Here is a 13,319-nt window from a genome sequence, read left to right on the forward strand (position 1 = left end):
AAACAACTAGACAGGGTGGCCAGACCTGGATGAGGCAGCAAGAAGCGATCCCGACTGGCCCAACGCTGGTTCCCTGCCAAAAATCTCTCTCTCTCTCTCTCTCTCTCTCTCTCTCTCTCTCTCTCTCTCTCTCTCACACACACACACACACACACACACACACACACACACACAGGTTTGACCCGAGGGTGCTGCTGCTGTTTGAGAGATCGTCCCAAGGTCACACCGTGAACAACGTGGAGAGAAAGTCGTGTGTACCAGGGCAAAATCAACTTTTTTCCATCAGTGGGCAGCAGGCACTCACCTCAAATACCAGCTGTTCCTCTCTTTTTAAAAAATACTTCCCTGTTCTAGAGGCCTTTCATAGTCTCGGCACTTGCTGATCCGCATTGTAGTTAAGTCAAGGTGCCTACCTGTATTACACGCGCGACCTGCACCCTACAATTTCCATTGACTTCACTGAAACTTCGGTCAGTATCCTGGCCATAACAGCCTGGGACAGAAGTCTTATGCACTTACTGGAGAGAAAGTTGGACTTCTTGCTGTGCAAAGATGCATTGGATAGAGCCATGAGGATCTAACCCTCTGTTAGTAATTCCTCCCACCGAACCAATTGCTTACACAATTAAATTCCATGGAGCTTTCTCTCAAATACTGTATATAGAAAGCTTTCTCTCAAATAACTAGAAAGCTCAATGGAATTTAATTGTGTAAGCAATTGGTTCGGTGGATGGAATTACTTTCTAGCTTCTTAATTTTGCTCCCTCTCCAGGCAGCCAGTTAGTGTGTTGCAGGAGATACTTAAATTTAGGCTACAACCTTGCAAACACTTACCTCAGAGTAGCCACACACACAGCCCCAACTGAATACTGGGGGACTTATTTCTGAATAGGGAATCATCGGATTAGGTTGTCAGTTCTCTAATCTGCCCCGATCCAATAACAGAGTTGGCCCTTGATTTTTTCAAAGACTTTGGGGGACCCTGGGAACATCTATTTGAGCCTGCGCAGAGCACACTACCGCTGGTACCCACCCTTTGTTTTGTTTGCTTTTGCTAACATCCAAGCAGAAGAAGAACGCTGTGGAACAGCAAAGCTTGCGAACTTCTTTGCGTTCTTTTAGCTGGGCTCCTAACAGAACCTTTCTCCTAAAGGATCGCTTGAGCCATTTCTTCTTCAAATGAGGGGGGTCCAGTTTGGAGGTGGAACCTTCTATAGTGAGGAGGCTGGAGTTGCGGTGACTTAAGTGCCCCTCTGTACATGCCCAGAGGTACTCTTTTCTTCGTGTTTCTCACAAAGATAGTCCTATCTCCCCCTGGGTGGAATTTTAGATTGTAAAATCCTCGGGGCAGAAACCGTAATACTCTATAAAATGCCCAGCGCACTCTTGGCCTGTAAAGAAAATAACAGCGCAAACCTGACCATGGATTGCTGACTGCATTCAGCGGCCCTTACTCTCAGGTAAGAGAGGTTAGGCTGGGCCGCAGACCATCAACCGAGTAATAATGTCCCCGAACCGTACATTAAGGTTGAAACAAATTTCTGCGGCCAAGCATTGGGGGTGTTTTTTGGGAGTGCGGAGAGAGCCCCCCACTACAAGGAACCGATCCGGTTGCTGAACCACTGTAGTTCCTGCTTCTCTCTGCCCCCGAAGATTTAGGGTGGGAAAGCCCTGGGCCTGCCCCCAATCCACGGCTCTCCAGCTCCGCGCCAGCGTTGCCTCCGCAGCAGCCGCTGCCTTGCAAAGGGAGCGCGGGATGTTTCCGAGGCTCGAAACCATAAATGACGTCAGCTGCCCGGGGAAGAATGGCCGAGCCCTGGCCGCTTTCTCTAAAATTAGTCCTTGGCCTGCAGTTCACCCCACCGACAGGGGTTGGATATTTACGTTCAAGGGACCTGAGAGGAGGAATCCGCAGCAGCAGCGAGAAGACGGAGTAAATTCTCCAAGCTGATGGCGCGGGGCGAATCGTAGGTTCAAACGCAGGTCAGCGAGGGAAAGGGAGGTTGTTGGGGCGAAGGATAAACACACAGAGTCGCCGGGGGGGGGGGCAGCCGGATCTGCGAGGGCGGGCGGAGAAGGTGTGAACTCGGATTCTCTCCAGACCTGCGTAGCGGGGGAGGGCGAATCAGGCTTCACTCCGCAGCTATCTTGACCCCGAATCCCCAGAAATGTCAAGTCGGTTTCTCTGGGGCCAGCCAGAAGCTGGAACGGAAGGAAGCGAGGGCTGGACAAGAGGCGGGCACACGCGTGCACCGGGCGCAAGGCTGCGCCCCGTTCCGGTTCCCAAAGTCCTGTTGGATGCTACGGGGCTTGAGCGCACTTGCCTTGCGCTACTTTCTCCTGGAAGGGAAATAAACCCCATTCCCCCTGCTGCCCTGCACACAAAAGAAAACCTCGGGCAGAGAAAGGTGCAAGTGTAGGAGCCGCGCGGAGTGGCTGGGGAACCACTCTGGTGGGCGCAGCAAAATAATAATAATGATGATGATGATGATGATGTACCCCAACCCTCCCTCCAGGCACCAACCCCAAAGGCCGTTTTATAGACTCTGACCCTGAGCTCCACAATCCTCACGGCCTACTGACTTGGGGGAGTAAAGCCTCTTTTAACCGACCGCTCTATAAATCTGCCGAGAATGGCGGGGTGGTGCTTCGCCTGGCCTTTAGGATCACCCCCTGCCTACTCCGGTTTAAAGAACTACGATTTAAAGGCCCAACTCGAAACCTTTGCGCCCTAGCCTTGGGTTCAACTTGGTAGCTTTCGCAGCCTGATCCCTGGAAAGAGGCCAGCAGAAGGCGACAGACACCTGTTTGCACAGAGCAGCCAGCTGCCAGTCCCCTTGCCTACTCGGAAGTAAGACCTGTGGGCTCCAGTGGGGGCAGTGACATTGTTGAGGGGCAAAAAAGCTCTCTGGCTGCTTGGCCAAGGCTGCGACGTCGACTCCCCGCCCCCATTTTACTTGCCCACTGAGACATACCCCGGACATACCTGCGTTGTTACCCCCGTAAGACTATGCGTCAGAGGTGACCTGCGGACATCTTCCCTTCATTGGTTTCTCCAGCAGATCGTGCTTGGGAGCAAACTGGAAGGGAGGGAGCGGGGGTGTTCCTCGCTTAGCAAATAATAATAATAATAATAATAATAATAATAATAATAATAATAATGCTCCAATATTTTGGCCACCTCATGAGAAGAGAAGACTTCCTGGAAAAGACCCTGATGTTGGGAAAGATGGAGGGCACAAGGAGAAGGGGACGACAGAGGACTAGATGGTTGGACAGTGTTCTCGAAGCTACCAGCATGAGTTTGACCAAACTGCGGGAGGCAGTGGAAGACAGGAGGGCCTGGCGTGCTCTGGTCCATGGAGTCACGAAGAGTCAGACACGACTAAAGGACTAAACAACAAAAAGTTTTAGTGGGGTTACCAGACCAGAAGATGCCGCTTCTCTGGAGACCCTCTGGACGCCCCCGCTGCCGCCTTTCTTTCCCTCTCCAAGAGGCTTCCCAAGCCAGGCCGAAATTTCCCTTTCGTGCCAGAGGGCGCTGGGTGCTCGCCAAGCGCTGCAGACACGCATAGCACTTGCATAGCCCGGGAGCGAAAGAAGAAGGGTCAGGGAGGTGGTCCCGCTGCTCACAGAGTCGCCACCCGGGATCGGCCTGCGGCTATTCTAGGGAAAATGCGGCCTAGGTGCCGCATTTTTTCTCCAAAGGAGAGCGGTGGGATTCGTGCAGGACTCGAGTAAATGCATTAGCGCACTCCGTTCCACTGCAAGGCGAGGGAATTCAAGAAGCGCCTTGAGCAGCCAGCGCTTGCTTGCTGTCTTTTTTGCAGCTGATCATAGATTTATATCGTGCATTCTGATTACGCGGCTAGTTTACAGGGAGATCCCTTTGAGCTGAAGGGGCAAGGGTGAACCTAGAAAAATGCAGGGGTCTATTGGGGACGGTCGGAAGGCGCAGGGCAGTGGAAGTGTCTAACTGGAATTCTTCCAATTCCTCCTGGAGTTAAGAATGGAGAGAGAGAAATCAAACCACTGCACTTTGAGAATCGAGATGCACCCTTGGAGCAAGTCGCTCTGGAGTAAATTCGTGGACAGCAATAAGTCTGCTCTGCAGGGAATGATCCCCCTATTTGTGGCTAAGTGTGCAGATTTCATTATCCTGGGGAGTGAGTCTGGTGGGGCGGGCACAGTGCCAGAGTGCACCTGGGAAGAAGCAGGTTCAGATGTCACTCAGCCATGAAACTGTTGCCTACCTCACCGGGTTGTGGTGAGGATGTCATATGGGCCAGGCCGGGAGAAGCGTTTTGCTCCTCGTTTTGTTGTCTGGCTGAGGAGCATAAAATGGGACCGAGCCCACCGAGCCCAGGATCCTTTGCAGGAGTTGCAGGCAGCAAGCCACATACACAGCGGGGCAATCGTACACGTGTCTCCTCAAAAGCTTTGTCCTCTTTTCAGGGAGCCGAAGAAAACGCAGCGCCCGAGAACTCGCATAAACAACGTTCACACGCACCCGAGCATTCTTGGCGTGCCGTGCGAAAAGGACGAGGCAAGCCCCTCTTCTCGGAATCGAGAATCGGTGCGCGTGGGGAGACTCGGGTCCTTTCTCTCTGCAAGCTGCGTGTCATCCCAGCCTGCCATTAACACTGGCCAAGTCTCTTACTCAAATGATTATACGTAATTATAATCTGGCTAGGGGTTAACAAAAGTGCGTTGTTCAGTTCGAGGGCAGCTGAAGTCGGTCCCGATCCTCCGGCTCCTCCTGGCTCCTTCCTTCCCGACCCCAACAAGCACTGCCGGAATGGGAGCTGATTATATTAATTATGTTGGAGGGGAAGAGGCGAGGACGGACTCCTGGCCTGTGTCGTTCTTCCCCCACGGTTGGCTTTGTTTTTAGTAGACTTTTTTTTAAGGCTCACTGTGTTCCCTCCTCGCCCCCTCGCCTGACCTATATAAGCCCAGGGCCCTGGAGAGCTTGTGTGGGGGGGGACCTGGATCCTCCTCCTGCGTGTGCGCCTAATGGGGGCGGATGCCCGTCCGGTGGTGCGTCTGCGGCTCCGCGAACAGTGGCCTAACCCCGGGGCACTTGCGCGTTCCCATGCGCTGACCTGCCAGTGACCTACCGCCCGGATGAATGAACCCTGCCAGCTCCTGCGCCAAGTTCACTGTCCGCCAAATAACGAGATACGGTGGTCTGAGCACCGTTAATTAACACAGGAAACCTTTATTATCTCCGCAGCCGTCAATCCCGAGACTGCGGGGGGGGGAGGGGATTCTCCAGTGGTCAGAGAGTGAAAGGGATCATTAAAGACATCTTGGAAGAAGGTCAAGAAATTAACAGCCTAATACGAAGGGACTGGGGCGGTGGGGGTGGCAAGTTAACGGTCATTACGTTGCACTTGCGAAGGGGGAAGAAGCGGGGACGGAGTGGGGTGGGGTTCGGACTTCTACCGTGGGGAAAGGTCCGGGCTTCTGTTCTCAAAAAAACAAAAAACCTATTAACTCCTGCGCAACCTTAGGCGAGTTAAAGGTTGCCGCGACTCCCGAGCTAACCCGTTTAAAGCAGCAGTAGCAACATCACATGCGATTTTTGGCACCTCGAAAGACTAACACGTTTGACTGTGAATGAGCTTTCGGGGTCCACTTTACCAAAATCCCCTTCAGCAGATGCATGAAGGGAAATAATCCCCAGGTCTGGTGGTGGTCCGTGAAAGCTTGTTAGAATTTGACCGTCCATTGCTTTCAGTAGGTCTACTTTGACTACTTTGGGATATAAACCCACCCTTTGTCTTTAACGTGCCAGGAGACTTTTCATGTGCTTATGAATGTACGAATTCACACACATATATATTCAATCTTGTGAACTGCCCTGAGATCTTCGGAGGAAGGGCGCTATATAAATTTAATAAATGATAAATAAATCAATGTTTTCGGTCCAACACACTAAGAGGGCATTTTTGAAAAAGAAAACGAAAATATTCCAAACGAAATATATATGATCTTCTTATGTTGACCAATCCTATGTTTGTGTTTATTCTCCGAGGTAAGTCAACCGGAATCAAGAGCGCATTAGGCTTCCGCGCTATCCGGTTTTTAAACGGCTTTCCCGACTCTCGGAGTTCAACGCGCGCACTTCAGAGGCTTCAGAGATTCAGTTTTCATTCCAAATTTCATTTCAATCTGACGCGTCCACCAGCTTGAAAGCTGGATCTATCCCTTTTTCAGTCTTGCTTTTGAAACGTACCAGCGGCTGCATTGGAGCTTCAAGTGCCCTTCGCGCCTTCGCTTGTTTCCGACCCGCAGGTTTCTCCTTTTTAATCGGGCCAGTGAATCTGAGGCTTGCAGTGTGCCCTGGAGAGCCTAACTAACTACAGTACAGCGGTGTGCAGAGCATGTCTCCTCAGAAGCAAGTCCCAGTGGGGCTGTCTCCTAGGAAGTAAGGTACAGAACTGCAACCTGTGTCCTCAATTCCGTGCGCTCTTCCCCTTTCAATACAACGGGACTTACTTCCCAGCAGATGATCATAGGAGTGAGTGCTCTGCAATAGGAAGCGCTAAGATTCGGGGAATGAAGGAAAAGCGAGAAGAATGAATTTTGTGTCTGAAAGCCCGAGTTAAGTTCCCAGGCTCTTCCGGAGGAGGAGAGGAGAACGAAAGAAAACTGGACCAGGAACATCTATAGATTATACCCTCTCCGTGCTAGATTGAATGAAGGCGGTATCATGGTAGGAGACATTCGCTTTTTCCCTGTCCTCCACACTCATGCCGGCAGGTTAGTCAACGCGTGGTAGAAGAACCCCTTCACACGATTCACACCCGCGTTTAGGACCACCAAATTGGGTGTGAACCGAAGCGGTGGGGTAGGTGTGAAACAGGTCTCCAAAACGAAATCCAACAGTCCCGACGCTTCTTCTTTCCATTGTTTTTTTTTTTTCTCTTAATCAAAACCATTTGATTAAAGGAGGGAAATCTCACCATGACTTCTATCTGTAGCATTTGGAAGGGGGGTCGTCTAGGGGAGCTGTGCTAATTAAAGTTAGTCATTGACATTTGGCTGTTGTTGTTTTTTTCTCAGTTTACCACAAAGATTCACCTTAAAAGGCAAGGTCAAGAGGGCAGAGGCTTCAGGTTCACTCCAGGGTCAGCCTGCCAACAGCATTTAACTCAGCATTTAAGGGCAACCTTCCCGAGGGGGGGGGGGGGAACGGTGGAAGAGAGAAAAAACAAAGGGGGAATTATCTTACACAGGATCCGCACCCTGAGAGTTAATTCGGAAATCTTGCTTTCCAGTTGGTGCTTCTGTACCTCCAGGTAAGTGAGTCTACTGATGGTCTCTCTGACTTATTATGGAGGTCCAAAGGTATTCTATAGACACCCAGTGCCAGTTATCTAACAACTCCACTGTTTTCAGACAAGAGTTTTTCACAAGAAAAGAAGGATGAAACAGAACAGAAATCTGTTTTGTTTTTTTTAAAAGTTTTTAGACATTTAAGCCCTTTCTTCCCCAAAGGAGATACTTGGAGGACAGGTAAAGCACCTCTTTCTGAAAAATAGGAATTTCTGGTGGCGGCTAATAAGTCACATTCAAGTGAAAAGTCAATGGTGAGTATTTTTATCCCCTCTTCTGATCCCAGTTTATGATGGAAGACTAGTAGGGCTTTAATGTTTGCTTGAGTTATTGTTTAATCTAATTTATTTAATTCATATTTTTTTTAACTGCTTGATTGTAGGGAAAAGCCTCAAAGCAGTTTACAGGAAAGATAAAACCCAAAAATTATCCCTAAAAAAATTGCAACCATAATTTAAAACATACAGAAAGTTAAAACTGAATAGACCGAAACAAGTTAAAACTCATACAAACGTTCTAAAGCTTCTCAACTTCCTACATTTGAAATTTAGCTTAGTCTACTGAAAAGGTGGCTGGTTACTCAGGCAGCAATTTTTTTTAAAAAAAAGTTAATATTTATTTATTTATTTGTTTGTTTGTTTCATAAAATTTATGTACCACAATTTTAGAGGGGGGAACACCCTCAAAGTGGTGATATACAATTATATAAATAAAACCTGCAGCTTGGGAGAACTGTCCCCTGTTCTTTCTCATGTGGAAAACAGGTCTTGTAAGGGGGTGCCTTGGTCACATGTTTGTATGCTTTGTTTGTTTGTTTGTTTGTTTGTTTGTTTGTTTGTTTGTTTGTTTTGGACTACTTAGCTGTAAGCAAACTTATAAAAATGCAGTTGATTGAACAATGACTTAATCAACTAGAACTCACAGAATTAATCAACTACAATGTTTTACTCCTGGGACAACAACCCCAATGAATATTAATAAAAAGTCAAACGAAGAACGACAGTATAAATTCTGCTGATAGCAGTGAGACTTGATTCCCAATAAATCTGTTTCAAGCCATGGTGTCAGGCACATGAAGACTCCCTTAATCAGACACTTTAACTAGATATGAATGAAGTTTATTTAGGCCAGGGTTAAAGTCCAGTGAACCCAACAGGCATCCTCCTTTCAGAATGTAAATGAAATCAGGGCTGGTATTTTGACTCCAGAGGCCCCTGATAGGAAGCAGGATTAACAACTGCAGGACTACCAAATATTCTGCAGATGTGGGTTTCTGAAACATTAAATATTATACAGGTAGTGCTCCATCTGCTGAATTTCTGTTCTGAGTGTCTTACAGTGTAAGTAAAAACAGTGGCAATCATAGCAGGAAGCAGAAGAAGATAACCTTATATAAGATAAGATATTTTAAAGAAAACTGTATGTTTAAATGCTTGTTTCATTTCATGATTGATTATCTGGTGATAAGAACAAAGCAGAGGATACTTTCACCTCTGATAACTCCATTTTAAGCCAGCCATTTACTGGCAATAACACTGGAATATTATGGTACAGCTACACACTATCAATTCATCACAGGCAGTATTCAAGATAATATTTTAGGCAAATTTTACCTAGGACAGGGGTTGCAGCAATAGTGTTTCTGTTTAAACATAATAACGGCTAACAAGACCTCACCATAATGAGAAGTGACTGTACTGGCTACCAATTAGTTTCTGGGCCCTACTCAAAGTGCTGGTTTTGACCCATAAAGCCTTAAACGGCTCAGGACCTCAATACCTTAAGGACTGCCTCTTTCCATACGAGCCTAACCGGACCCTGAGATCATCTTCTGAGGCCCATTTTTGTGTGCCTCCTCCTCGAGAGGTCTGGAGGGTGGCAACATGACAGTGGGCCTTTTCTGTAGTGGCTCCGCATCTGTGAAATGCTCATCCCAGGGAAGTTCGCCTGGCGCCTTCATTATACACCTTTAGGCCCCAGGCAAAAACATTCCTTTTTAACCAGGCCTTCAGTTGACCTGACTGACATCCTATACCCTTTTAAAAAGTGACTCTTTTTGGGGGGAGGTGTTATTGGGTTATTGTTCTTATTTTGATTTTATATATTGTGATCTTTTCTGTGAACTGCCCTGAGACCTCCGGGTATAGGGTGGTATATAAATTCAACAAACAAATAAATAAACCTAGTATTTGGGGCCCACAAAACAGAAGCATGAATATATTGCCTTAAAAACTGGCTCTGGACAGAAGAATGGATCCATTCGCAGTTTTAAAAATTGCACAAAGGAAAGTGCCATGTCCACCTGATGACATGGTGAATTGAAGAGCGTTGGAAGCTGGGTAGGTAGCAATTTTTATAAATCTACAGGGAGGAGTTAGAAATGAAGCTTTTTACAGACTCAAAGTTCAGCCTTTTTCAAAATTTAAGGTTTGCTTTTTGGCTTTGACATTTGTCTTTGCTTATTAATTTTAAGGCAATACTTTCCAGTATTAATTTGCCAATTTTGTTTTTCTCCTTAACTCCTCCTCCTAAGCCTAAGAGTATTCACACCTGTCTCTGTGAGTGGATTCAAATTATCAGAAAACAAATTCCTAACATTTTGTAAAACACAACTGAGTTAGGACGATGTTTTCCCGAAATTTGTTTCAGCTGCAAGAGAGGGAATATAACTAAAATCAGGAGTTAATTTCAGACATAGTGACCATCTGAACCATCCTTCCCTAACCTGAGACTGGACTGGACTGGAGCTGGTAGAAGTTGTAGTCCAAAATATCTCAAGGGCACCAGGTTGTGGAAAGCTGGTCTTCAGTAAAAATTGGCAGGAGTGGAAACGATGGGATGATTCATCTCTCCATCCACTGAAGCAAAGAGGTGTAAAATTGATCACAAAGAAAGTTTGTTTTGTCTCCTCTTGTTATTAATCTTAATGCTTAAAAAAATCCTCTCCTGTACAAACCACAGAGCAATTAGAAACAATCAACCAGTTATTATACAGTCACAGACCCCTTTAAAGTGATTAGAAATAACTGAACTCAAAGATGCATTCTGCTGTAGTTTGTTTTAAATGCCACCAGGTGGAGAAAATGGCGATATTTTAAGTTTGACAACTGCTTCCTACCTGGAAATAACTCTCTGTTGTGTGCATATAACTAGTAGGATGAACTAGTTATCAGTAATGTCTGTACAGTGGTACCTCGGGTTAAGTACTTAATTCATTCCAGAGGTCCGTACTTAACCTGAAACTGTTCTTAACCTGAAGCACCACTTTAGCTAATGGGGCCTCCTGCTGTCGCAGCACCGCCGGAGCCTGATTTCTGTTCTTATCCTGAAGCAAAGTTCTTAACCTGAAGCACTATTTCTAGAGTGTGTAACCTGAAGCGTATGTAACCTGAAGCGTATGTAACCCGAGGTACCACTGTACTAACTTGTTTTGTTATTTATGAGAAACTTGTGGTATATAGTTGGCATTCGTCTGTCTCAAGAGAGAATGGAGCGCATGGATATGGAGGTTCTGGGCTGCCAAGATGGCAAGACCCCCCTCTCAGCCTCACTGATGTGGTCCAAAGGAAAGCAGAGCAATATGTTTGGCAGCACCTTAGGCTGCAGGAGTTGCCAGAAGGAGGCTTACAAGGTGCCATCCAACCAAATAAAAATCTGGAACAGATGCTGTCATGCACAAAAGAACAAGAGCATCAGTAGCCATTACTTAGAACTGAAATGACATTAAAATGAGCATCCATACATCCATTGGTGTCAAAGCTGTGCATTAAACAAAATTATACCCCAGTACCTATGGCTTTTGCAGGGAGGACTGTGGCCTACTGTACAAAGTTAAAGGTCATGTCTGCTGTTCTGTCTACTTTTGCCTCACCCAGCACTGGCATGTGGTCCTCAGAATATTCGCCATGAAGGAGTGTGGCCCTCAGGTTGGGAGATGCCCCACTCTTGGCTTACTTCCAAATCCCACTGAGTTCAGTGGGACTTATTCCCACGTAAGGATGTCTAAGATTGCAACCTGAGGGCTTCTTTCATAGGACACTAATAGGCATGCTGTTCTGTATTTCCAAGGTTGTAATGCTGAGCTATCAAGATCTCCGATATACTCGGTAGATGGTCTCTTCGTAAGGAGGAAAGCCTCCAGCTTAGTTCTACAACTTTAATTTGGTGAGCTCCACTTTGGGGGCAATCCAAACTTTAGCTTTGCTGCCAACAACAGAGAAAGTGTAGGTGGATGGGCCAGGATGTTCAGATCTCAATACAGAAAAGAAAAAAAGGTTAGATTGAGTGTGGGCGAGACTTGGTGCCCCTGATGCAACCTAACAGGTTCAATATTTTAAAAGCTGCATTTCCTCATATTTCACATAAGGGAGAATGTGCCCTTCCACTGTTAACACAGACTGTCCTGTGAACACCTGAACTAATTTCAATAGTTGTCAGAATAATTTTTGTTTTTTGTTGAGAATAAATCACACCAATGGTCTTTAGAAGACCAAATTTTTCAGCCTTAGTCATTGGTGCAATGATAGATGGGCTTTCTTGAGAATTAAGGCTGCAATCCAGCCCCAACTAACCTGTCCATAAGACCCATTTAATTCAATAGGACTTACTTGTGAGAACACATGGTTAGGATTGCAGTGTTAATTGCTATGCTAAAAGGCGAACAGGCATACTTTCCTTCTCGTAGTACTTTTGACTCAAATTAAAATCTTCTTGTTTTGTCAGTATACAACAAGGATCATTTTTTGTGAATGTCAGCCACTGTTAACAGAGATTATTTCTCAGGTCTTCCCTGGGAAGGGAATACATCTGGTTGACTGCTCTGGGAACAGGAAGCTGGACTAGATGAGCCATTGGCCTGTTTTGGTGGGCTCTTCTTGTGTTTCCTAAGGCATGATTATGGCAGAGTTAATGGGTGTTCTGGCTCAAAAATCAGGTGAAGTTCTTATCAGAGTGCTCCAAGGCAAGTCCAGCTCTCAACTACTCAGTGTGTCATGACAAACATTTTTAATAAACAAAACTAGACAGGACATCTTTCTGACACGGTTCATTCCTGGTGAAAACTTGTACAGAATTTCACCTGGGGGCTATGTTCTCTACAGCAAAGTTACCTCAAACGTTTATTGCTAGTCTGTAGCAGCATGGTGGTCACCACAGTACAATGTTGAACACACAACACCACTATACAACATCTGATGCATCTAGGCTACTTGAGGTGTATACATCCTAAGGGAAGACAGAATTACAAGGACACCTTTGAAGTGCTGCTTATAAGGAAGACCTTGTTCTCAAGGAGGTGGCAAACATGTGCCTGGAATGCACTACTTCAGGCTGCTGGCAGGGGGAGCCCACATGATTAAAAGTTCCTCAATTCAAAAAAGTCATGTGCACAGAAAATTGACATGTCAAAAACAAGCGTTCTAGGCTAGCTTTCTATCAGCCATGCCAGTTTTTTGCTTTGCTTTGTTTTTGTATGGAATAGCATTTAATCAAGTAACCCCCACCTGAAACGTGAAGTGTATACAGGTGTACAGCAAGAACTAAACCCCTAACAATACAGTATTTCTTGCTGTCTACAAGTACAGTGGTACCTTGGTTTAAGAACAGCCCTGTTTATGAACGATTCGGTTTATGAACTCCACAAAACCAGAAGTAGTGTCCTAGTTTGAGAACTTAACTCGGTCTAAGAACATAATCTGAATGGTGGAAGGGCACTTGCGGCATGAGGCCTCATTAGGGAAAGTACACCTCAGTTTAAGAACGGTTTCGGTTTAAGAATGGGCTTCCGGAATGGATTAAGTTTGTAAACCAAGATACCACTGTAATAGGAATGCCCATTGCAGATTCATACCGCCTGCATGTTTCCTTTTTTAAAAAATGTCTTCTTTCGGAGTTTCTAATTCACAGCCAGCAGCCTGGTTTTCTTCTTCTCAAATGATCCTAAATGCCGCAATCCATGGGCCACTAGAGGTGGCAAT

General features: G+C 46.2%; 1 long non-coding RNA gene across 1 annotated transcript; it reads right to left on the reverse strand.

The window, feature by feature from the left end:
* Positions 1-9,753: 9,753 nt before the first annotated feature.
* Positions 9,754-12,917, reverse strand: LOC307217446. Its single transcript, XR_013839599.1, has 2 exons — positions 10,761-12,917; positions 9,754-10,523 (listed from the first exon to the last, which is right to left on the reverse strand). It is a non-coding gene; the product is annotated as an uncharacterized lncRNA (long non-coding RNA).
* Positions 12,918-13,319: the final 402 nt, after the last annotated feature.

The sequence above is a fragment of the Podarcis cretensis genome (genome assembly GCF_951804945.1).
Source record: "Podarcis cretensis genome assembly, chromosome: 5".
NCBI classification, from domain to species: Eukaryota; Metazoa; Chordata; class Lepidosauria; order Squamata; family Lacertidae; genus Podarcis; species Podarcis cretensis.